Source organism: Pongo pygmaeus, chromosome 11 (genome assembly GCF_028885625.2).
Source record: "Pongo pygmaeus isolate AG05252 chromosome 11, NHGRI_mPonPyg2-v2.0_pri, whole genome shotgun sequence".
Taxonomy (NCBI): domain Eukaryota; kingdom Metazoa; phylum Chordata; class Mammalia; order Primates; family Hominidae; genus Pongo; species Pongo pygmaeus.
In genome coordinates, this window is record NC_072384.2 from 43,934,217 (window position 1) to 43,958,358 (window position 24,142).

The 24,142-nt window shown below is 37.3% G+C and overlaps 1 long non-coding RNA gene across 1 annotated transcript in view; it reads left to right on the top strand.

The window, feature by feature from the left end:
* The window catches only part of LOC129031756 (uncharacterized), a 57,804-nt gene that overhangs the window by 32,819 nt on the left and 843 nt on the right, over positions 1–24,142 (top strand). Inside the window, exon 2 of the long non-coding RNA XR_008501111.1 lies at positions 11,887–12,024. This is a non-coding gene — a long non-coding RNA (uncharacterized LOC129031756). The remainder of the gene's footprint in view (positions 1–11,886; positions 12,025–24,142) is intronic.

The window sequence follows — 24,142 nt, forward strand, 5'->3', positions numbered from 1 at the left end:
TTCAAATGCTTTACTTAATCATTTATAAAAGACAAATTAGTAGTGAATACCAATTTCATTTTGTGTTTTATTCTGTATTCATTCCTACACATTTGGGATATCTATTAATATGTGCTCTTAATAGTTTTGGCACAAGTTCAATGTCAACGAATGAATGATGTACACATTTTATAGTCTTCTTAAGGGATAATAATGTGGTTCAGTGACAGTGTGTCTTGATTTCTTTGGGGGCAGGGCACTCTGATATGAGTCATAAGGGATAAAGACTATTAGTTATTTTTCCCTCAGCTAGCACAGTGATGCAAAATTCTTCTTTCGTTATAGAGCATTTTCTTAGAATATCAGGTTTAGTGTATAGATTAATGCTTAAGAAACTGGTTGATCACATGAGACTATCTTTTCCTTTATCCTTTCAATGTGACTGAAAATTTATATTCCATATTTTCATATCAATGACAATGTGATGACACGGCAAAGGAGTTATACGGGCTTGTTGCACACATCAAATGTAATATTCTTTTCTTTGCAGAAAAAATATGTTTATTTTGAACAAGAGAAAAGAACTTGAGCATTTCAAGTATCAGGAAAGCTATCCTGGAGAGGATAGTGACTGGCTGCTATTTACCTACTCTGTGGGCAGAACAAAAAGCAATGGGATTGGATTGCAGTAAAATGGGCTTAAATTAGTCTTGCAGAAGCACATACATAAAACACTACAATGGGTCGCAATAGTTGCCCTTTTTGTTCCCAGGGACTGGGTCTACTGGACTCACCAGGATTCAGCAATGGTCCCTGGCACAGACAGGTGCTCAACCAATATTAAATGTATAAAGTAAGAGACTGGATTAGGGAGATGCTTATAGTGGCATAGCGTCAGATCCCAATGTAAGGTACAGATTTTAAGGATTAATGGTGCCATTGCTTTAGAAATTCAATGTCATCCACAAGGAAATTAGAATTGTAAATATTGAAAAATCTCCATGGAATTTTAAATTATATGCATATGCCGTAATTACTTCCACAATTTTCCAAATTTTCCAGACATTTCACCTTTAAAGTGGTACAGTAGAAAGGATGGGAGTCTATAGCATTGGAAGTGGTGTACTAGGAGAGTTCTGGCCCCAGCGTAATTCACTACTGCTGGGGATCCAGGGCTACTAGCTGCAGTAGTTGCCTTTGAGAAGCATCTAAAGACTGAATATGAGATGTTAAGAGCTATGCATTGTATCTATTCTGAAGACTATTTCCTCTGAGTGCTTTCTGTGTGTGTGTGTGTGTGTGTGTGTGTGTGTGTGTGTGTGTGTGTGTATGTGTGAATGAAAGGGAATGTGGTCAGTTACATATTATTCCTCTAACGTCCAACCGGACCTCGAAAGGACTTTATTTGAAAGATGTAAAAAAAAAAAAAAAAAATTCCAAACAAGCAGCCAAATGTAGCTACCAGGCATTGAGGAGTTCGGAGGGCTTAGAGAAAGTATCACTTCCATCCACATGTGGCCTGCCTGACAGAAGACTAGCCAGTGCCAGATTTCAACCAGAGAAGACAAGGCAGTATTTCACAGTGCCCACCGCTGGGTTGGGTTTTTGGTGGCTCAGTCTCCAGAGACTTTTGGACCGGGTCTCTGGTGAAAATGATATGTGGGGCTGATGTGGGTGGGGCCATGCCATCATTAAGAAGAAAAGCACTCCAGAGTTTATAGGTTTCATGGACTTAGGAAAATATTTAAGACCTGATTATGATTATATTGGTTGCAAATGACAAAAACTACAAAACTCAGATTAACAGATATAAACAAATGCAATGTTGTGTCAGCTTCTTTCATTGTCAAAAAGATTACTCATAAAAATTGTCATTACATTTGAAAACAGTTCAAATGTGCATGTTGATTGCATAGAAATCACAGCTCATTGTAAATTTGGTGTATTACTTGAGGCCTAAGTATTTCAGAAACAAAAAATGATCTTAAAAAAATTCTTTCAAAAGTTTTTCAGCAAAATGATTGTGTTTAATATTTGATATGGGTGTATTTTAATGTTTGATATGATTGGTCTCCAGGAATAATGATGCCTGGGGTTTGCAGAGCATTGAAATGGCCTTGAATTCAGGAAACTAAGTGGGAAGAGGTAAGAGATTAGGCATATTTTAAAGGGTGCTAAAAGAGCATTACACAGGTACCACACTACTTTAGCAAGTGAGGTATCCAATGAGCCCTTTACTTTCTTTCTTTTTTTTTTGAGACAGTCTTGCTCTGTCACCCAGGCTGTAGTGCAGTGGCGTGATCATGGCTCGCTGCACCCTTGAACTCCTGGACTCAAGGAATCCTTTCACCTCAGCGTCCCAAGTAGCTGGGACTATAGTTGTATACCTCTATGCCTGCTAATATTTTTATTTTTGTTTTATTTTACTTTTTTATTTCAATAGATTTTTGAGGAACAGGTGGTGTTTAGTTACATGAATAAGTTCTTTAGTGGTGATTTCTGAGATTTTGGTGCACCCATCACCTAAGCAATGTACACTGTATCCAATGTGTAGTCTTTTATCTCTTGCCACCCCCTCACCCTTTCCCCATAGTCCTCAAAGTCCAATATATCATTCTTATGCCTTTGCATCCTTATAGCTTAGCTCCCACATATGAATGAGAACATGCAGTATTTGGTTTTCCATTCCTGAGTTACTTCACTTAGAATAATAGTTTCCCATTCCATCCAGGTTTCTGCAAATGCCATTATTTCATTCTTTTTTTATGGCTAAGTAGTATTCCATGGTGTGTGTGTGTGTGTGTGTGTGTGTGTAAAAAACATTTTCTGTATCCTCTCATTGATTGATGGGCATTTGGGCTGGTTCCACATTTTTGCAATTGCAAATGGTGCTGCTAGAAACACGAGTGTGCAAGTATTTTTTTGTATAATGACTTCTTTTCCTCTGGGTAGATACCTAGCAGTAGGATTATTTTTTGTGGAGATGGGGTCTTGCTATTGTGCCTGGGCTAGTCTCACACTCCTGGCCCCAACTGATTCTCCTGCCTCGGCCTCCCAAAGCCCTGGGATTACAGGCATGAGCCACCACAACTGGCTCCCCTTTACTTTCAATCAAATTGTTAATGACATGCAATCAGATAACTTTGAAGACGAAGAATTCAGTTCTCAAATACATAGTGCTTGTTAACCAATCTAGAAAAGGAAAAGGTAAGAATCTGATCTCAGGCAAATAATGCTGTGCAGCGCATCTTGTGATATGTGCTTTATGTAAAAATGCTTAAAACTGGTTTAATCTCTACAGTCACGACAACTGCTCATTATTTTCAGTTGGCTACGTTTCTTTGGTGTAACAAGAACCAGTGAGTTGGGGAAGGGAGATGATAGTTCCAGTTTCAGTTAAATAAATTGCAGGTGAAGATGGCACAACCCTTTCTAGAACAGTTATTTCTTAGCATGCTCTGAACTTCGCTTGATGACGTGAAATGACTATTTTAAATTGTATTTTATTCCTTATACATAATCACAGTGTTTGTACATCAACAGGTAAGGGTTCACTGGTGGTTCTATTTCAGCCTACACTTAATTATGGTTTTAGTATTCTAGAAGGACTATATTTGTAATTTGGTGAGTCCTTCCGTGCAAGACATTAAATGTTATTAATTAATATAGTTGTCTAGTATTTAGATAGAATAAATTGCTCATTTTTATTTCATTATCTTGTATTTTTAACATGTTTCTAACTGTGACAGACACTCAGGTACAATTATTATGTGTAATAACTTTAAGGTCAATTTTATCAATGTGCACAATTTTTGGAGATAATACTTCTAGAATGTTTGTAGCTTTCACATCTTACTCTTATTTTTGCTGTCATAAAACACTATGGAGTATTTGTTGTAGGTATTAGTTTCTTTCTTGATAGATGAGGCAACTGGAAGGCATGGACTGTTGAAATGAAGAGCAAGGTCACGGTCTTTAGTTAATCTCTAAAGAAGGGTTGCTCTCCCAATTTCCAGATAAACTTTCCTATGGCCTTTTATGAAAAAAATGGCAGGTTCAGCCAGGCGTGGTGGCTCATGCCTCTAATCCCAGCACTTTGGGAGGCCACGGTTGACGGATCACGAGGTCAGGAGATCGAGACCATCCTGGCTAACACGGTGAAAACCCATCTCTACTAAAAATACAAAAACAGCTGGGCATGGTGGTGGGCACCTGTAGTCCCACCTACTCAGGAGGCTGAGGCAGGAGAATTGCTTGAACCAGGGAGGTGGAGGTTGCAGTGAGCCGAGATTGCACCACTGCACTCCAGCCTGGGTGACAGAGTGAGACTCCGTCAAAAAAAAAAAATTAAAATCCTTAATCCTTAATCCTTAATTACTTCTCCAGCTCTCTTCTACCTCCTGGAGTTGTCCCAGTTAAGAATGTCTTCAGGTAAAGGCTCCATTAGGGAAGGGCCACTTGTGTCTTGTCTACCTGTGTATCCCCAGCATGTAACCGTAATACTTACTAAATGGACTCAGTAAATGAGTGAATAAGTGAACGAGTGTAAAGGCTTGTAGCAGAGGTTTTTTTTGTGGTCACTGGGGCTCTCTGCTGAGCTTGAGTGGTGGAGCCCCTATCTGACACACTGCACTGTCACCATCTTTGGGCACACTGTTGTTGAAATGGCTCTCCTGGCCTCACCTTGCCTACTCTGCCCACTTCATCACTTTCCTCAGGTCAATTTGATATTTGGGTTTGGTGCAGGAGCTACTGGTTTTGATCTGTTCCTCCTTGGCATTAGGGGAGGTTAGGAAGAGTGAAACCAAACAGGATTGGACAAAGTAAGTGGAAAGAGGCTCAATGACTCATAAACTGAGATGGGTTGGTGGTGTTCTAGCGAAGGTGTTAAGGAGGTTAGCTTAGTGTTGTGTTTGTGTGAGACTTCCACACTGTGTCTATGTCGTTTCAGCATCCTTCCCATTCAACACAGTTCTCTTCCTTCCCATTCCTGGAGACAACTAGCATGCTGTTCTCCAAGAAGTGCCATTGCTGAATTCTGCCCCAGTGCAAGGCTGCTGCACTAATGAACGGTACAATAAACAGCCCTACACAATGTGGTGTTCTGTGTGCTGTGAGGATATTGTTGAGGCCTCTGTTCTCTGCTTTATACTGTGCCTTCTCAAGGAGGGCCACAGGGACAAATTTCTCTATGGTCTCATAACCAGGAATAATGATGTCTCTCCTGGACAAATGGCTTGTTCTTTGTTTTAGGGATGCTGCAGTTCATGTAATGGATCGTGTTTCCCTCTTCATGTAGCCAGTCTGAAAGCTCAGATTCAAATTTATAGCCTACCTCCGGCAAGTGTATCAGGCTTCTTTGCAAGAATTTTGTCTCTTTTACATCACTGCATTTTCTCCTGGACTCATTTTATTTACCTACTTTAAGTTTATTTTATTTTATTGTATTGGATGCATTTAAAAAATAATACTACTTAAAACCTTTTGGGAAAAAAAAGAAGTTATAAAGAAATAAAGTTAAAGACCAGTGTGTTTATGTAACATCTTTATTTTAGTTTTTAAAATAAATTCCCTGGGCCTTAATTTCACAACTTCCTCTTCTCTAATCTCAAAATCAGTCCATCACTGTCTACTGTCTAGTGTCATAATCCTTTCTGGATTAGCTCCCCTACCCTCCCCTTCCCTCCCCTTCCCTCCCCTCTCCTCCCCTCTCCTCCCCTCTCCTCCCCTCTCCTCCCCTCTCCTCCCCTCTCCTCCCCTCTCCTCCCCTCTCCTCCCCTCTCCTCCCCTCCCCTCTCCTTCTCTTCCTTTTCCTTTCCTTCCCTTCCCTTCCCTTCCCTTCCCTTCCCATTTCATTGAAAGTAAGGTGTTAATAGCAGATCTCTGCTACTGACACTTTCTAACCATGTGAACTTTGCTAAATTATTTAATCTGTTTCATTTGTAGAAAGAGTAACACTCTTTATCTTATGTGGAGGTTGTGAGGATTGCATGAAATACTGTATGTAAAGTGTCTAGTACATTATTTGGATTTTTGTTGAAGACAGTCTTATAAGTAGAAATGCAGTGTACTTGGAGTTTAAAGTCTCCACTTTTTCACTTGTTGGCTTATGCCCTTGGGCAAACCATTGGACCTCTTTGGACCACATTTTTGTCATATGTAATTTTATGGCATAGTCTAGAGAGTTTTTAGGGTTCTAGTTCCACTATTCTTGGATTCTAAAACTAGCCCCAATAACCTGTTGTGAGTGTGTCCCCACTCTGTATTCATTAGGAAAGGCACAAATATACCCACTTGGGCATAGAAAGGTATGAGGAAAGGGAAAGGAAGGTCTGAGGCAGGAAAATGGAAAGGCCCATTGTGCTAGTCTTTATGTTCTTCACTGGTGTTGTGGCATTTGCAGTGGGTATTAGTGTCTTCTGGAATACCCTGAATTACTAGTGATGATAGTCGTGACTTCAAGGAAATTTCAAAATACATGCCTTTGTGGATGTTGCTATATGTAGTAAATGGTCTGTAAGCTTGTTGCTTGATGACCACACACTCCATAAAAGTGAGTTATGCACTGGTGCCCGTGAGGTAGCAGTGGAACAAAGGGAGCTGCTGCTGGCAGTCAATGACCATGTTGGTTAATGACCATATTTAGTTCAATCATAGCATCAATCAAAACAAGTGACTGTGTCCAAGATATCGTTTCTATTCAGAAACTCCTGGGCAATAGAATATCCCAAAAGTGAGAGGGAGCTCCATTATCAAGAAGATAAGTAAAGAAGCGTTTTTAATGGATGAGGTGGAAAAATAATCTACATTGACACGAAGCTACACTTACGACAATTCATCAAGATGCAGGAAAGCTTTGTGGTTAAGAGCATGGCATTTTTTTAGTGTGCAATTTTGGCCAAGTTATTTAATTTCCTCATATCTCAGAGAGATATAGATACTAAACTCACATGATTGTTCTAAGGAAATGATATAATTGCCTGAGAGATGTTGTCAGAGGTAACTGTTATTATTGAAACTATTAGTATTATTACAAAACTCAAATTCACACCAGCCGTCAAGGTTCTGCTACCCCTAATCTAATAAGCTATATAGACTGTAAGAATAAATGTTAAAAACAAATGATTAAGTCACAGAATGATTGAAGTGAAGTGGTAATGCAGAAAAAAAATTTATAATAAATTTTCGAATCAGTGCACCATGTCTGTTAGCTTTTATTCTATCATTCTATCCCTGGGATCTTACATTAAAAAGGAAACTATCTGCTTTTGCTGTTGACTGCTTTCATTCTGTGTATATGAAGCAGGATTATAAAGACATTAGTTTCCATAAGCTACTCTGGTCCCATTTTGTCTACTTCTTTTGAAGCTTCTGTGTCCTAACTTTGTGTGGGACAAATATAAATTTGATCAGCTTGTTAAAGAAGAAAAAGGATTATGACCCTGAATCCTGAAAAGTCTTTATTGTATAATATAACTTTTTAAAAAACTGTAAAAAAATCAATCAAGTTAAAATATTAAAGACAAAAAATCAGCAACCCTAAAGAAAATGAGCGGTAAGGTTCTGTGGAACTTCTGTTACAAAAATGGAGAAACCACTGAAAACTAGTTTGGTTTGAGCTCAAGTATTTTTGTCTCAATGAGCTTCAACTTTTGCTTGGTCCTCTGAAGAGTCAGTGAAATTTTGAGTTTCTAAATGATAACAGTGTATGGTAGTTGCAGCCTTAGAACAGAGCACCTGGGAGTGGTGGTTTTCTTGTGCTTCACTCTTCGAATCTTTCAGAAGAGAAGTGAAATTGTATAATCGGAGTCTCATTAATTTACTTAGTTTTGACCTGTATTTTTATTTTTATTTTTTTTTTTGAGACGGAGTCTCGCTGTGTTACCAGGCTGGAGTGCAATGGCACGATCTCTGCTCACTGCACCTCCACCTCCGGGGTTCAAGCAATTCTCCTGCCTCAGCCTCCCAAGTAGCTGGAACCACAGGCAAGCGCCACCACGCCCAGCTGATTTCTGTATTTTTAGTAGAGATAGGGTTTCACCATGTTGGCCAGGATAGTCTCAATCTCTTGACCTCATGATCCGCCCGCCTCGGCCTGCCAAAGTACTGGGATTACAGGCGTGAGCCACCGCACCCGGCCTGACCTGTATTTTCATGTGCAATTTATCCTACGTCAAGTCATATGTTAGTTCATTTGGAACTGAAAACTCTAGAGACAATTTCCCAGGCAACATTTTTATAGGAAAAAATTAGGGATGAGACATAGGATCTTGGCTGCCTAACACTTAAAAAACAGGATATGAGTTTTTTAAAAGCAGTTTGACTACATTATTTAGTTTTTTATTTAAAAAATTGTGGTTAAAAACACAAAATTTACCATCTTAACCATTTTTTGACTATATAGTTTGGTAATGTTGAGTATATGCATATTGCCGTGCAAAAGATCTCCAGAACCTTTTCATCTTGCAAAGCTGAGACTCCAAAAATTAGACAATAACTCCCTATTTCTTCCTCCTTCCCAGCCTCTGCTTAATTCCATTTAAAGTGAAGGTATGGGTGGGGGGAGGGGGGAGGGATAGCATTGGGAGATATACCTAATGCTAGATGACGAGTTAGTGGGTGCAGCGCACCAGCATGGCACATGTATACATATGTAACAAACCTGCACATTGCGCACATGTACCATAAAACCTAAAGTATAATAATAATAATAATAATAATAATAATAATAAAATAAAATAAAATAAGAAGCTTGCAAAAAAAATTAATAAAGTGAAGGTATGCATATGTTTTGTGATACAACATGATGAGGACAGAGGCCATTTAGGTTTGCAAACCATTTAGATTGCAAACCATAGGGATAGTGTGTACTTGCTTGAAATGTATGGACAAGTGGCAGGAACGGGTGCCCATAGTCAGCATTTTTATTAGTTGAACTGTATGAGGCTTGTTACTGGCACACTTGAAGTACCTGAAAGACAGAGTTACTGATAGTTTTGAGTAGTAAGGTTTATAATTAAAATCAAAACAAAAAATGGGACAAGGTGGAAAACCCTGATACTGAAGGAGGATAAACTTTGAAATACATAATTGAGAAAAGTTATAAAACTATTTTCCATTGGGATTTTTTTTAAAGGCAGATATTCACCTTGATATTGTGGTACTACCAGAATGCTAAAGAATATGCTAAACAGGTCTCAAGCTAGTTCCTTTCCTAGACCTTTCAAAGCTGCGCTTAAGGAGTCTGGCTTGCCATAGTACAAGGCAAAATCTAAAAGCAGGAGATGTTGAAACATGGACTGATATTTTAGAGCCTTTATTTGCTTAAATGAAAGTACATTAAAAATGCTCAGGGTCCTGACTGGGAAATATAAACATCATGGAAAAGATTTATGTGCCAGAGAGACTGTAGTGAGTTTCTGACTTCCTGGTGCACTTCATTTCTACCCACTTAAAAATACAAGATGATGAGATGTCATCTTATTGGCTACCTACCATTATCATTTTAATAGCTCTCCTGTACTAATATGTTGGGTGAAATATGGTATGATAATGATGATGATGTTCACATGGTGGTGGTGACGAGAATGGTGATCACCTGAACTCCTAACTGATCCATCCTTGTATCTGATCTCCTGCCTGCTATGTCCCAAAGTTTGTAAACTTAGTGCCCAATGATACTCCCCAAGCTTTCACAGGGTTAAGTTTACTTATAGACCTTATAACCTAGAGTTGCTCAAGATGTGATATTATTAGTGTGTTTCAGATACAGTTTACATTAAACTTGTTTTTATGTGTCAATCTGGGAACGTAATGATTATTTATAAATTTGTTTCCTTAGTAAAGGAACAAATTTTGAACACAAATTTTGTATTTTGAACCCGAATTAAATAAATAAAGTTTTAAAGAAATGACCCTTTTTAAGTAGGAAATTATTTTGATTCGTACTTGTAATTCTATATCAGCATGTAAGAAAATATTTTAATTTGTCTTTGGAATGAAAGCTGTAGCTTAATTTTAATAATGGAGAACAGTAGGGTAGCTAAAAAATTAACAATATTGCATATATTAATTTCTTGATACCTATTGTTTGAATTAATTATACTTAGTTATTGTGCTTTATAATGATGTTTCTTCTTTTCTTTTTTTTTTTTTTTTTTTTTTAGACAGAGTTTCACTCTTGTTGCCCAGGCTGGAGTGCAATGACACAATCTTGGCTCACTACAACCTCTGCCTCCCGGGTTCAAGCAATTCTTCTGCCTCAGCCTTGCAAGTAGCTGGGATTACAGGCATGTGCCACCATGCCCAGCTAATTTTGGTATTTTTAGTAGAGACAGGGTTTCACCATGTTGGTCAGGCTGGTCTTGAACTCCTGATCTCAGGTGATCCGCCCTTCTCAGCCTCCTAAAGTGTTGGGATTACAGACATGAGCCACCGCGCCTAGCCTGATGTTCTTTCTTATTTTGTTTTTAACTTGAATTTTTATGACTCTGAACTCACATATTTTGTCTACTCTGGATTTATTCTGAGTGGTGGGGAGAGTTAACCTAAAATTAAAATTTTAAATTAAAAAAATTTAAAATATATTTCAAGTATTCTACAAATTAGTTGGCCCAAGCACAGATAATCAGGTATTACATAATGATAGGTTACCGAAAAATGTGACAGAGAGGAATAAATAGTTGTTGTGAACTATTTAACTAGATCTGGGTTTCTCATGAGGGTTGTTTATTTTGTTTGTTTTTAAGGTCTTTCCTATCGTGGGGTATATAGAGATAACTCCATTATTAATTGTAACATACTGCCATATGAAGAAAAACCACATGTGACATTTCTCTCCATCTCTCACCTCACTGATTGCCTGGATTGATCAGCTGATTTGGACTCTACGCCTGAGTTCTATTTCCTTTTCACATTCCCATCTGGTTTTCTCCCATGTGGTTGATGAGGACAGCCTTCCTGGCTGGAGGGAGATTGTTTTTAAGACAAGCGCTGCACTCCTCTATGAGGACCAGAGCTAATTCAGTGAGCACACTCTGACCAGAATTGTCATCTACCAGTTGGGAACACCAAACAATGTAGAAAGGTCCCGGGGGACAGAAGAAGTGGCACCAGATTAGAGCCCTAGAGATGTGGTGAATGGGTTCCATGAAACCATAATAATTTCATCAATAATTACAAACAGTGAAACATTCTCTATGTGCCAGGTGCTTTATGCAGCATCTTGTTTAACTCTCATGAAAACGTATAAGATAAAATCTTATGATTAACCCCATTGCAAAATGAAAAAACAGAGATTTGGAGATGAGAAATCATGTTCCTCAAGCTTATGCAGATGGTAAAATAAGCTTGGAATTCACCCAAAGATTATCAGACCCCAACACAAATACGTCACTTATTCACAAATATGTCAGTTATTCTGCTAGTACTTGCCTCAGTTGTGGTGGGGATATGAGACATGGTTGTCATTCTTTGGGTGACCATTTCACCCAGTTTTGCCAATTAGTTAAACTTGAATTATTTAAAATAATTCTCCTTTGTTCTATTTCTTTCTTTCTTTTTTTTTCACCTTTGGTTACTTTCTTCCACTTATCATATCAATCTCACATTAGAAGCAAAGGCCATGATTCCTGCCTATTCTCTGCTCTCACCACAAAACCTGCATTAATTAGGACATAACAGCCAGAAATATGATGACCAGTCAGTTACACTTTCTATGCTCTTTAGCCCAGCCATCAGGATGAATTTAGATTAGACCTACTCAAGAATATCCATGAGTAATAACTATAAGCTTTGTCATAGATAACTGTATTGGCTGTGTTTAAATGTACAACTCTGTTTTTCTATTATTATGTGATATTTCATGTTGACTTGTCAAACTGAAAAATACCCATATTGATTTTGCAGAAAGCTTCACATGTGAGATAAATGCACTCAAAGATTCCTCACAAGTAGCTCTTTGGAGCTTCAGATGTGAAATGGATCATTCCTCAATCTGTAATAGACCCTTCTGTGAAGCTCTTCAATCAAACCAGAGAATTCAAGGTGAAATTGAGGGGAGGATTGGAAACCCCTACAGGGGGATTTGAGTGAACTAGCTGAGAAAGGAACCTGAGGTATTTGCCACGTGCTGCCTCTTTTTTCAGTTCTTTTCTTTAGCATAGGAAGGCTGTCAATCAATGTGTGACCTTACATGCTGTATGTGCATAATACCTGGGTACAACAAGACAAGCTGTAAGGGGAGTATCAAATACATCTTTGATTTCTTTCCATTTGTCATTTTTCTGACAACCCTTAGGCTATTTTTAAAGTAGCTATTTTATACAGATTTGTTATTAGATATTTCTCTCTACTGAATTATTAATTATATTGTTATAATTGATAGGATGAAATTATACATCTTTTGAAAAAACATTAGTATTCTTTTTAAAAAGTTAGTGATATATGATAACTACCTTAGTTAGAAAGAATTGATATATTTTATAAAGTAATGATCCTGATAGTTACATCTTATTTAGGGATTATGTTTGTAGATCATGTAATGACTTTTAATAAGTTTGTTTCCAGTAAAGCAGTAAGACAGAGTTACCTCTGGTAAGGAAAAAATAAAAAAGATCTATTCTTCTGAAATTAGTTTTTGTGTCACATTTTTAATTGATTTGGTGCCACATTTCGAATTGGACATTTCTAGGTTAGTTTTTTTAAATTATACTTTAAGTTTTAGGGTACATGTGCACAATGTGCAGGTTAGTTACGTATGTATACATATGCCATGTTGGTGCGCTGCACCCATTAACTCGTCATTTAACATTAGGTATATCTCTCCAGGTTAATTTTTAAGAAACTCTAGAATTTTGAATGGGCTATTTAGTTTGGAGAAGCAGTGAATCCTGACACCAAACCAAGTAATCAAAACTGTGCTTTAGAATTTATGCTGAAATATGGAGTATGTTTGACAATAGTTTTTGATACTCAAGCTGCTATGAAATGATTGCTATCCCATAACAGTGTTATAGTTTTTCTAAGCCATGGAGATGGTGTTGTTTGTAAAGCTCAATTATTAGTATAATCTTAAGAGCATACTAATTGCCCGGGAGGTTTATGTATTTGTTCTGCACATGTGATTAAAGATCATGGCAGCTTATACAGCATAATTTTAGGATGACAAAAATGACTATTGTAATACTTGCTACTCTCAGTTTCCTCTACAGCAATGCCCTTACACCTTTCTTTTGCGGGCGTTTTGTAGCATCCTAAACAGAAGGATATTGCAGGGAGCTGATTCTGCTTTGATCCTTGTGCTTGTTGTCAAAGCGCTTGGGATTGAAGAGACTGTTGGCTACAATTGACTGTGACAATTAGGAGATGATCAGAGCCCTAGAGTGGAGCACTTAAAGGGTAATTTACATGTCAGTTTGTCGAATAAAAAAAAAGATATTCAGCTAAGATTTTTTTCCCCCTCAGAGCCTTGTAAACTGCAATTTGTGCTCTGGTAAGAAAAACCTGGCAGAGGAGTTAGGATAGCCATTACCATTTGAAAAGAAGCAATCATAAGGCCGCTGCTGAGTCCTTTGTCCACTAAAAATGCTGATTTGCAGGCAGTGAGTGAAAAAGTGGAACCGTCACTAAATAAAACCGTGAGCTAGGTAACTACCCTCCACCCCAATCCTTGGTGGCTTTTTAGTGTTGGTTAAAGTTTTTTTTTTTTTTTTAATGTATCATAAATTCTACATTTACTATCATTACAACCCTGTTATTGGTTATGAATGTCTTGTCCTATAAATAAATAACTAAAATGGTCACTCTGAGGAAGTGGTGGTGGAATATAAGCCAACAGTCAATTGAAAGGCTAAAGCTGACTATCACTTGTATTAGATTTTTCCTTATTCTTTTTCCTTCGGTACACCATCAAAATTTCCATCCTTTGCACTATGCTGTTGTTTTCCTCTGTTGTATCGATGTGTTCCTAGATTTTTTCATTTATATTTATACTCCAATGTTAACATGGGAACTGTATTTCTAACTTTCATGTGATTGGCTGGCCTATTTGGGTGTACTTGGCTAAAAATGTAACATAGCATTTGTCCATTTACTATTCACATGTGGTCATCTCTATATTCTTATATTAGCTAATCCATATGTACCAGTAAAAAACATAGCTAGAAAGCTAACAGAAGGTAATTGCCAGTAAATATATGGTGGTAGTAGTTACACATCATCTGTTTAATTGTCAAATAGAATAAGAAAAATTAGAATTTATTTCAAAGATCTTTTACATCTTTTTTCCCTGGAAATCATCACTACTACTTCTACTACTAGGATAAGCTGCAAGATTTTCACTTGTACAGTTGTCTGAAAAAAGTAATGTATCAACACAATCATCTTGTGCAGAGATACCTAAATTTGGTGTATACTTAATTCAGGGTTAGGTATTAACCTTCAATTGCAGGTACATTTTACATTCCATTTCTTTGATACTTGGCTATGGTAAAGGGCATTTGCAGAGAGTCAGCATAGGTCTCAAGATGAGTTTGTCTTTATCGATAAGAGTGAAGAGTATTCGTGGCCTTCAAAAGCCAGAGGCTCCAACTCTGAGGAGGTATCTCATCATCGCTGTTCCCCTAGGTCTGTCACCTGGACACTGTGTCTGGGTTTAAAGGCTGCCCTTTCAGTAAATAATTTACTACCTTATATTTCCAAATAAGAGGGCTTTTATTTCTCTTCATTTGATTCTAATATCTTAATATTTTAACAAACTTTTTTTTTTCCCCAAGGAATGCCTTATGAAAGAAGTTGTATTCTATTTTGGGGGATTTCTGAAAATCATAATAATCAGGTTATGGTTAGTTGAGGGAAGACAGCAATTCATAGATAGATATTGGTGCCTTCTCTGCTTTGCAGTAAAGTCCTTAGCTTGTTTATAAGGTTTTAAAACTCTAATTTTGTGTGTGTGTATAGGCCTACCTTGCAAAGAAGAGCACACAAGCAATAATAAAATAAGAATGAATAAGGTTATTAAGTGCAAAGAAGATAATGAGAGAGGGAGCCAAAGAAGGTCTGGGTTTCCTTAGCATGTGTGTGTAGGATACAGGCAATGGTAAATCTGTATCAAAAATCAAGCACAGCAGGAAGTGTTCGTCTCCCAGGTAATGGGTAAATCATGAGCAGATGAGCCATCCTTCTATTGATTTAAGCATTTTGTTCCAGCCAGTCACAATTAACTTTGATTTGTTTTTACTTTCCTCTTATAGGTTTGCATTTAAAACACTCTTGGAGCACTAATTGTATAAAATTCTGGTAACTGCACATTCTCTTTTTAGAGAGGTAATGAGTGAATGAATGAAAAGGCAGGGATTATTTGCTATTCTAAGTGAGGATTGTCAGAGCATTTCTACTTGACCGAAATTGTTTTGGAAGGTGAGCTGGAACAAGAATCTTGCAACTAAAATGATGTGACTCTCCATGTGGTTTTTGGATGTTTCTTTATCAAAGAATTTTGCAGGACGGTTCTGGGACTTACAAGTTGATTAATAACTCTATTTATTTATGAGAGAATATTTAAGTGAATAATATGAAAACATTTTAAGGTATGCTTACTTGACTGAAGTAAATGAGTCTCTTGAAAGTTCATTTGAAGTGATTTGAAATGGGATTTTCCTCTTATTACCACAATATTTTTTCAAGATACAAATGGCCATGTTGTGACAAAATACATTATTGAAATGCTTTGAAAAGTTTTTAAAAACATGCCTAAGAAAACAATATGTAGACCATTACAGTTAATTCAGATACCAATTTATTAATATTGCTGCTACTGGAAAGTCCTAAAACGTACGGGACATCATTCGAAAACACTTAGGGTCTGTTTTAATAAGCAGCTCTTTCTCTCTTCTTGTTTGGAGGGGGCACTAGGGTTGCCAGATTTAGTAAACAAAAATAAAGATTGCCCGGTTAAATCTGAATGTCTAATAACGAATGAAATTTTTTAGGGTAAGAATGTCCCATGCAATGTTTGTATTTTATTTGGCAACCTTGGGTAGTACTTTGGTTGGATAGAAATTACAGCCATGCATTGAATATGTGACTGAATACTTAGAAATTATTATTTTAAAATGATTTTACCTTTTACTGTCAGACTAGATAGGCCAACCAGCTTGCCCCCTTCAAATAGAAACCAAAAGCTTTTTAGCTCCTTAATGCTGAGTTTAATTTCCCGTATCATGTTCCTAGGGTAAGTTGTGACTTGTCATTTTCAGTATACTGTGACGTCAGCCTGACTAATATAGAGACATTAGAGAAGATGGACGAATGTAGCTTACATCGATCAGGCTTTGCCTAGAGTGTTCGGTGATTGTAGGTGTAGAGAATTGAATGATGCAGTGATATATTATGTTAGCAAAGCCACATCTTTTTTGTGGCAGTATTTTGACTATATAGGTAGCCAAGTTTAAAATCCTTGTGATTCTAACCCTGGTAAGAACTTCTGGGAGGGGAAAGATTCTATGTCCTTGCACTTTTATTTTGTTTCATTTAACTTTGGTTACAGTAATCTAGTGGCTAGATTAATAATAATCTAGAAACTAAGCCAAAGCTTCCAGAAAACCAAATATATGATTTATCTTTGGGGCCAGCATTCACTTTTGCTAGTAGCATTTTTCACTTTCTGATGCTTTCCGTGGCTTATCAGGAGGACTATTTGTAGAAGAGAAGTTTAGATCCCCAGGCCCCCTTGTGATTTCACTATAGCTTTAGAGGACAGTTCCTAGGAAACCTAGGCTGGGTCTGGGTGGTCCCACCTCCAGAACACTTTGTGAATCATCCCAGTTTCTGCCTCAGAGCCTTCTCCAGGGCTGCAGAAGCCTGCTTCATGATTCCTCAGGCCTAGCATGGAAATATAGGGGGAATTAACACCTGCCAGGGCAATCTTTGTGATAAGTATTCCCGCCAACGATCTTTTGACCAGGCAATTCTGAAAAGCACTAGGCATTCTCAGAGGTCCTATTTTCAACAGCAGGAATCTTAGGTACCCTTTAGGAACATTATTTGGCTTTTCCTCCAGCCCTTCCTTATTCCTGCTATTCCTTCCCTCTCATTTCTAGGGAAAACTAACATGCATCTTATTCCTTGTTTCAGGTTCTGTTTTTAGTGGAACCCTAGCTAAGATACTCCTGATGCTCTTTTCTCCCCAGCACCACAGTTCTCTCCTTGCTCTAGATCTAGATATTTTACTTCCTGTGGTTCCATCAAGATTTACATATTTTTTCCCTTATCAGTGGAAGAGAGTTCTGCCACTGTATCTATTGGTACTGCTAAGTCATATTGGTTACCAAATGCATCATGCACATTTTCCTCACCCAAACTCTCCTCTTTATAATAAAAACAATTATTGAATGCCCATTACATGTGAGAATATATGCTAAAGGTTCCATGCAGATTGTTTTATTTTATCCTCATGATGTCACCAAAAAAATAAAATAAGTATTTCTACCTTACAGATGAAAAGACTGAGGTTCAGGGTGATTAAGGGATTTTTTCCAATATCACAAAGCTAGTAAGTGGCAGAAGCAGCATTGCATTCTGACGTATCTGACACCAAAGACCATTGTTTTAACCATGACATCATAAATTCCACCATATAAAGATGTTAGAAATGAGTTTCTTTATCAAATACTAATATGCATGGCTAAAGAGATAATTGAGTAGAAGGCTGGGATGAGAGAGCTTATATCAAATAAAGCAAACTTTTTTTTTTTTTAAAAAGTTCTTCATATCTGCTTATAATTGAACACAAGTTCTGAAGCATTGGTTCCATCATGAGACCTGGAACTCCATAAACCTATGGCTGTTCTGGTTCACAGTGCCTTACACATGGTAGGACTTGATAAATATGCACTGAATGAACTAATTGGAGTATCATAGAATATAGCTTAAAATGACCTCAATGAGCTCAAAGTTTCAGTGATTCACTTTATTAAACAATTGACTGTAACCTCTTTCAAGATGATCTGTTACTTGGAAATTTAAAATCCCAGTAGTGTCTTATGTAATTTAACACAAACTGTTTAGAACAATGTTATAATGTGGCTCTCAATTAAATATGTTAACTTCAGCTAATTTAAAACTTTTGGGAGCAAAGGGAGGCAGAAAGATTCCATCTGATGTTACAGTAGGCACATACTTAGAGAGGTCTGGGAGTGCTGGGTGCAGAGGTCAAATGTGGTAAACATGAACTTCTGTGGAGACAGGGAGAGGCTACCCAGTAGTCAAAAGAAGATTTGGTCTCCACATGGAAAACAGTGGCAGAGTTAGTAACCCTTCTTTATGATTTAGCTTGGCAAAGTGAGGACCCCTGACAGCTCTTTCTGTCTGATTCTCCCTATTTTGACAAAATTAATGTATTTCGTAAATATTAAAATTCTGAAGTCCTTAGGAACTGACTGCAGCTACATTTTTAGATCAATTCTCTAAATCTAGCATATTTATCTAATTGCATCCCTTGAAGTAGAGTCAGAGGTTCACCATGCAAATCTTCCCTGACATTTTATTGATAGAACCACTGTTCTCTTCAAACTGCCATGATGTTAGAGGTCTGACTCTATGACATTTTCTGAAACCTTCATGAGGTTGTTAGTTTTGAACAATAAAGAAAGATGAGCATATGCAATTTCTACTTGTGCTTTGTGGGTTACTCTTGGGTTTCATAGGCAACTCTAGTAACTAGTTAGCCCCTTAAGAGTGAAAGCAGAAACTATAGCAGCCCTGTGTAATTGTCACTAGAAGAATTGACACCACCAATGAAAAATAAGAAAGTCAGATGTAACTTGATCTTTTCAGGGTCACCAACAGGAGCTAGGTAACAAACAAAAGTAGGTTTTGTTTGCTGCATTACAAGATAGTAAACGAGAGCTCTGATGGTCTGCAATTCAACATGCTGGATGGGAAAATACTTTTAGGCAAATTCGATATGAACTAAAAAAATCTTAACATGTCTATAATGCTAAAATTCTACTCAGAGGATTTTTTTTTAGTTGGTTGTGCAAGTGAACCAAATTTGTCTTCGCCTACAGATGAAATTATTTTGATTAGCTGAATCCTAATGAATAATTTAAAATGTAAACAATAGAAAATAATACAATTGTTATATGTTTATTTATATAGCAGCTACTATGTATGGATCTTAATTAGGATTAGGATTTATAAATTAGTGCAGCTGAGATAAGAATAAATATAAATTACACAACTGATCCTGCTGGAAAAATTAAGACTCACATACACCTTTACATATCTAATGCTAACAGTGGGAACAGACTCCATTCAGAATCTTTCTCTGATCAAAGTTAGAAAAGTCTAGGGCATTTTCTCTTAAAATGGCTGAAATCATATCTAATAGTCAATGCCTTGGTCTGTGTATAAGCTTAAATTATATAAAAATAATAAAATTTATAATCTTAAATTACATAAAAATTATAACCTTACATTATATAAAATTATAAAAATTCAATTATCTTAAATTATAAACATACATATGTGAACTAAGAAGTATTCAATGTCTTCATTAGGCAGACTTTTGTGGCTTTTAACATTCACTGATGGAAGCATTCTCTTCTTTGTATTAATGCCAAACACCATTTGAACCAGAATTCTTTTTGGTTTTTGGATCCAAAAAGACAGAGTCTGATGAAGCCACATCCTTTTATAGCTGGGAGAAACATATTTTCTTCTTACACATATATCACCTGTAACTGTTGGCAGAGTTGGAACTACTATCAGAAGTTAGGAATAGAGATGTTATAGATCCCCATCAGCCACTATTCTAATACCAGTGAGGCCTTGGGATATAGCTTGACATAGATGTGAGATAGCCATCCCTTTTCATCTTTAAACCTGAGGCTCAGGAAAATTGCTTCAACTCTGTCAAGTAAGGATGACCTTACTTGAGAATATTGGCTCTTCTCTCCGTTTAGAAGCATATTGAGGCCAGGTGTGGTGGCACACACCTACTGTAATCCCAGCAGTTTGGGAGGCTGAGGTGGGAGGATGACTTGAGCTCCTGAGGTTGAAGCTTCAGTGAGCCCTGATTGTGCCACTGCACTCCAAACTGGGTGACTCAAAACAAACAAACAAACAAACAAAGCATATGGAGAATAGTGGACTCTTTCATGATCTTCAAGCTTGATAAATGATTTTTGTTGCCCTTTTGACTACTTTGCAAGTCAAGATTGACTTTGATGTAGAAAAGTTATCCAGCTCTTCCTCATTTGAATGATAAGTGGCATAGTCAGAAGTACAGAGTGAATGTTTTGTCTCTGGGTTGTTCTACCTTGGTCCATTTCCCCCTAAATCCTACACATCAGTAGGTTCCATTAATTATTTCACAATTTCTGTTATAATTGTCTCTTTCAGTTCCACCAACACCACCCATCCTAATTTATTTTTACTGTATAACCGGATGATTTAAATGGTTTTCTGACTGAACTCTCTGCTTCCACTTCCTTTCACTTGCACGGTTAGATGGATCTTTCTAAACTAAACTTTTGGTTCATCACACCTCTGCTCGAAACTCTCAAAGACTTGCCTTTCCTGAAAGGTATCATTGAAACTTTCTTACTTAGCTCATCAGCTTTCAAAATCTACTCCCAATCTCAGAATGGTAGGAGCATGCATGGTACATTCATTAAAATTATGACATTCATTAAATATAGTGATTCTGGCACAGCCATTTATTCAACAAGTATTTATCAAGTTTCTACTGTGCACCTGCCACTGTGCTAGGTGTTCAGAATACCAAGGCTCCTGTCCACAGAGCTTTGAGTCTAGAGAAGGAAATAGTAAAGAAACAATCATATTAATGAATGTGCACTTAAAACAAAAGGAGATAGCAGGTCTGAGAGAAAGGCCTATTGTTCCATAAAAGCGCATAGCAAAGGATTCAGACTTTTTTTTTTTTTTTGAGATGGAGTCTCGCTTTGTTGCCAGGCTGGAGTGCAGTGGCACGATTTCGGCTCGCTACAACCTCTGCCTCCCAGGTTCAAGCGATTCCCCTGCTTCAGCCTCCCGAGTAGCTGGGACTACAGGCGTGTGCCACCACACCCGGGTAATTTTCTTTTTTTTGTATTTTAGTAGAGATGGGGTTTCACCATGTTGGCCAGGATGGTCTCGATCTCCTGACCTCGTGATCCACCTGCCTCGGCCTCCCAAAGTGCTGGGATTATAGGCGTGAGCCACCGTGCCTGGCCAACACTTCTTAAAAGAGGTCAGAAAAGATGCTCTGAGAAGGTGATTCTTCAAATGGAATTTGAAGGATGAATTGAAGTCACCTAGGCAAAAGGTGGGGAGATGGATAGATGAAGAACATTATCAGACAGATGAAACAGCATGGGCAAACATCTTGTGCAGGACAGAGCAGATAAATTTAGGCTACTTAAAAGGAACCTGTGTGGTTGAAGAAGACAAAGAGCAAGAGGAAGAGTCAAGTCAGACGATGCTAGAGAGGCAGGGAGGGGCCAGATTAGCATGCAGGGTCCTGTGTGCTATGCTGTGGATTTTAGTTGTTGGCATAAACCAGTGGTTTTCAACTGGGGGTAATTATGTCCCCCAGGGGACATTTGGCACTGTCTGGAGACATTTTTGATTGTCACAACTGGTGAAGGTCCTATTGGCATCTAGTTGGTAGAGGCTAGTGGTGCTGCTAAACATCCTACAATACACAGGTCAGCTCTCCATAACACATAATTATTTGGTCCACGCCAGGCCCAGTGGCTCGTGCCTGTAATCCCAGAACTTTGGGGTGCTGAGGTGAGAGAATTGCTTGAGGCCAGGAGTTCGAGACCAGCCTGCACAACATGGCCAAATCCTGTCTCTACCAAAAATACAAAAATTAGCCCAGCATGGTGGTGCGCGCCTGTGTTCCCAGCTACTCAGAAGGCTGAGGTGGGAGGATCACTTTAGCCTGGGAGGCGAAGGTTGCAGTGAGCCGAGATTGTGCCACTGCACTTCAGCCTGGGTAACAGCAAGACCCTGTCTCAAAAAAAAAAAAAAAAAAAAAAAAAAAAGAAGAAGAAGAATTATCTGGTCCAAAATGTCACAGTGCTCAGGTTCGAGAAATTCTGATATAGACAAATAAAATGTTTTAAGAAGGTGAGAGGGAATGACATAACCAGAGTTGCATTTGAATAGCTCATTTTGGCTGTAATGCACAAAGTCATCTGGAGAGGTGGTCAGAAGTGAGTTAGTATGGTTTTCGAATAGAGGAGGTGAGAGATGATGGTGGCTTGGACTATTCTGATGGCAAAAAGATGATCTATTTCTTTTGCCAGGAAAGTAATTCACAATGCATTCTTAGGGAGCAAAAGTCAGATCAAAAGATGCTTTGCATAGCATGACCTCATCTTTGTGATAAAATATTTATGTGTGCATATTTGCACAGGTGAAACTCTGAAAAGCTAGATACTAACATGGTATCATGAGAAGCAAGATTTTAGTTTATATATCTATTTATCTATCTACTTACTTTTTGCTTATCTTTATAATTTTTTCTATAATAAACATGCTACTTTTTAAGATAAAAAATTAAGTGAAAATTTCTGACCCCAATCTACCTCTCCAAAAAAATTATAGATCAATTCTACAGACAACTGTGATGCTATATACACTTACCATATTTTCCTTCTAACATATTCATAATAAATATGACAGATTAGAAAAATAGAAACCAGGGAAAGGCTTAAAAAGGAAATCAAGTTTCAAAAGCATGATATTCAGTTGTATTAACTGGTATTTACTCTTTTACTTTGATAGAAGGGTGTGATCTTTTTGTATACCTGCTGATCAAGTAAAATTATCGTTTCTCCAGAGTGACTATTCTTATTCTTGCAATGGTATAATGCCTAACCCCCAAAGTAAAGGGTCTGCTCATTTTTTTCCATAAGATAAATTGGTGTTAGTTATCACAGACTTGACACAAAATCTGCTTGTTAAATAAATGTTGTAATCCTGTACTGCTTGTTTCTAGATATATCTAAGTACCTGTTTGATCTTGGGAAATCACTTAATCTCCACAGAGTTTCTTCATCTGTTTTGGTTCAGAAAGCATACCTTATGATTCTATAGTTTTAATTTTTAAATATTTGGATGGTAAACAACGTCATAGCAATGATAGCAATGATGTAGTTGAATAGCCAGTATGTTAATACTGTAAGGTAGAGCAATATAATTGAGCCAGAAAGTCCCTCATTTAAGCTGTTCCTTGGTCAACAGCATCTTTATAAGTTACATAATCTCTGATTGTCAGCAGGGACCCGGTTGTATTATCACATTATTAACTCATTCACTAATAGTCTAATGACCTTAAAGACGAGACAGACACCTCACATCCAGGCAACATCTTAGGTGCTGGGAGAATCTAGATGATTAACTTTTTTTTATTATTCACTTATCCTTTTAGTGTGATATTCTCCCAACATGATTATTATAATACTGGATATAGTACTTAGAAAATGTGATTAGTGACACAAAATTAGTCCACTATAATCATTACAAAATATTCAAACAGAATGTTCTGAAGCAAGCTTCTGAAAGCAATTTCTGCACTCTTGTTATGTGAACTTGAATATTACCTTTCAGACCTTCTTTCCCTAACATTTAAAATAAGAGAATTGAAACAAATGATCTCTAATTTTTTCCAGCTCTATATTCTATGTATTTATAAAATGATGATGAACAACGTAACTATGTAAGAAGTGCTATAACTGGAAAGCTATACGTCCATTTTTTGACTATTTCAAAGTTTAATACGTTTAAGTAGAGTACTAATATTTTCTGTGAAACTCTAAAACTACATTAAGGCTTTGACTAAAACTTATTTTTTGATGTATAGGCAAAAAATAATTAAGGATTTATGAAATGTTTTGGCCTTATTCATATGTGTCAAAAATCCAGTAATAAAAATCAAGACTTGCTTTCTTTGGAGAGGTTTACACAGGCTTTTGTTAGTACCAGGATGATAACAAGGTGTTAGGATCATCGAATGGGAAACCACAGATTGATGTTTGGTACTCTGCCAGAAAACGAAGGGTAGCAAGAACATGCTGATTTATGCATATTGTCAGGATTTTGTTATCCAGTCTCAGGCTGTTTGATCATTTGCCTGGATTCATATTCTATT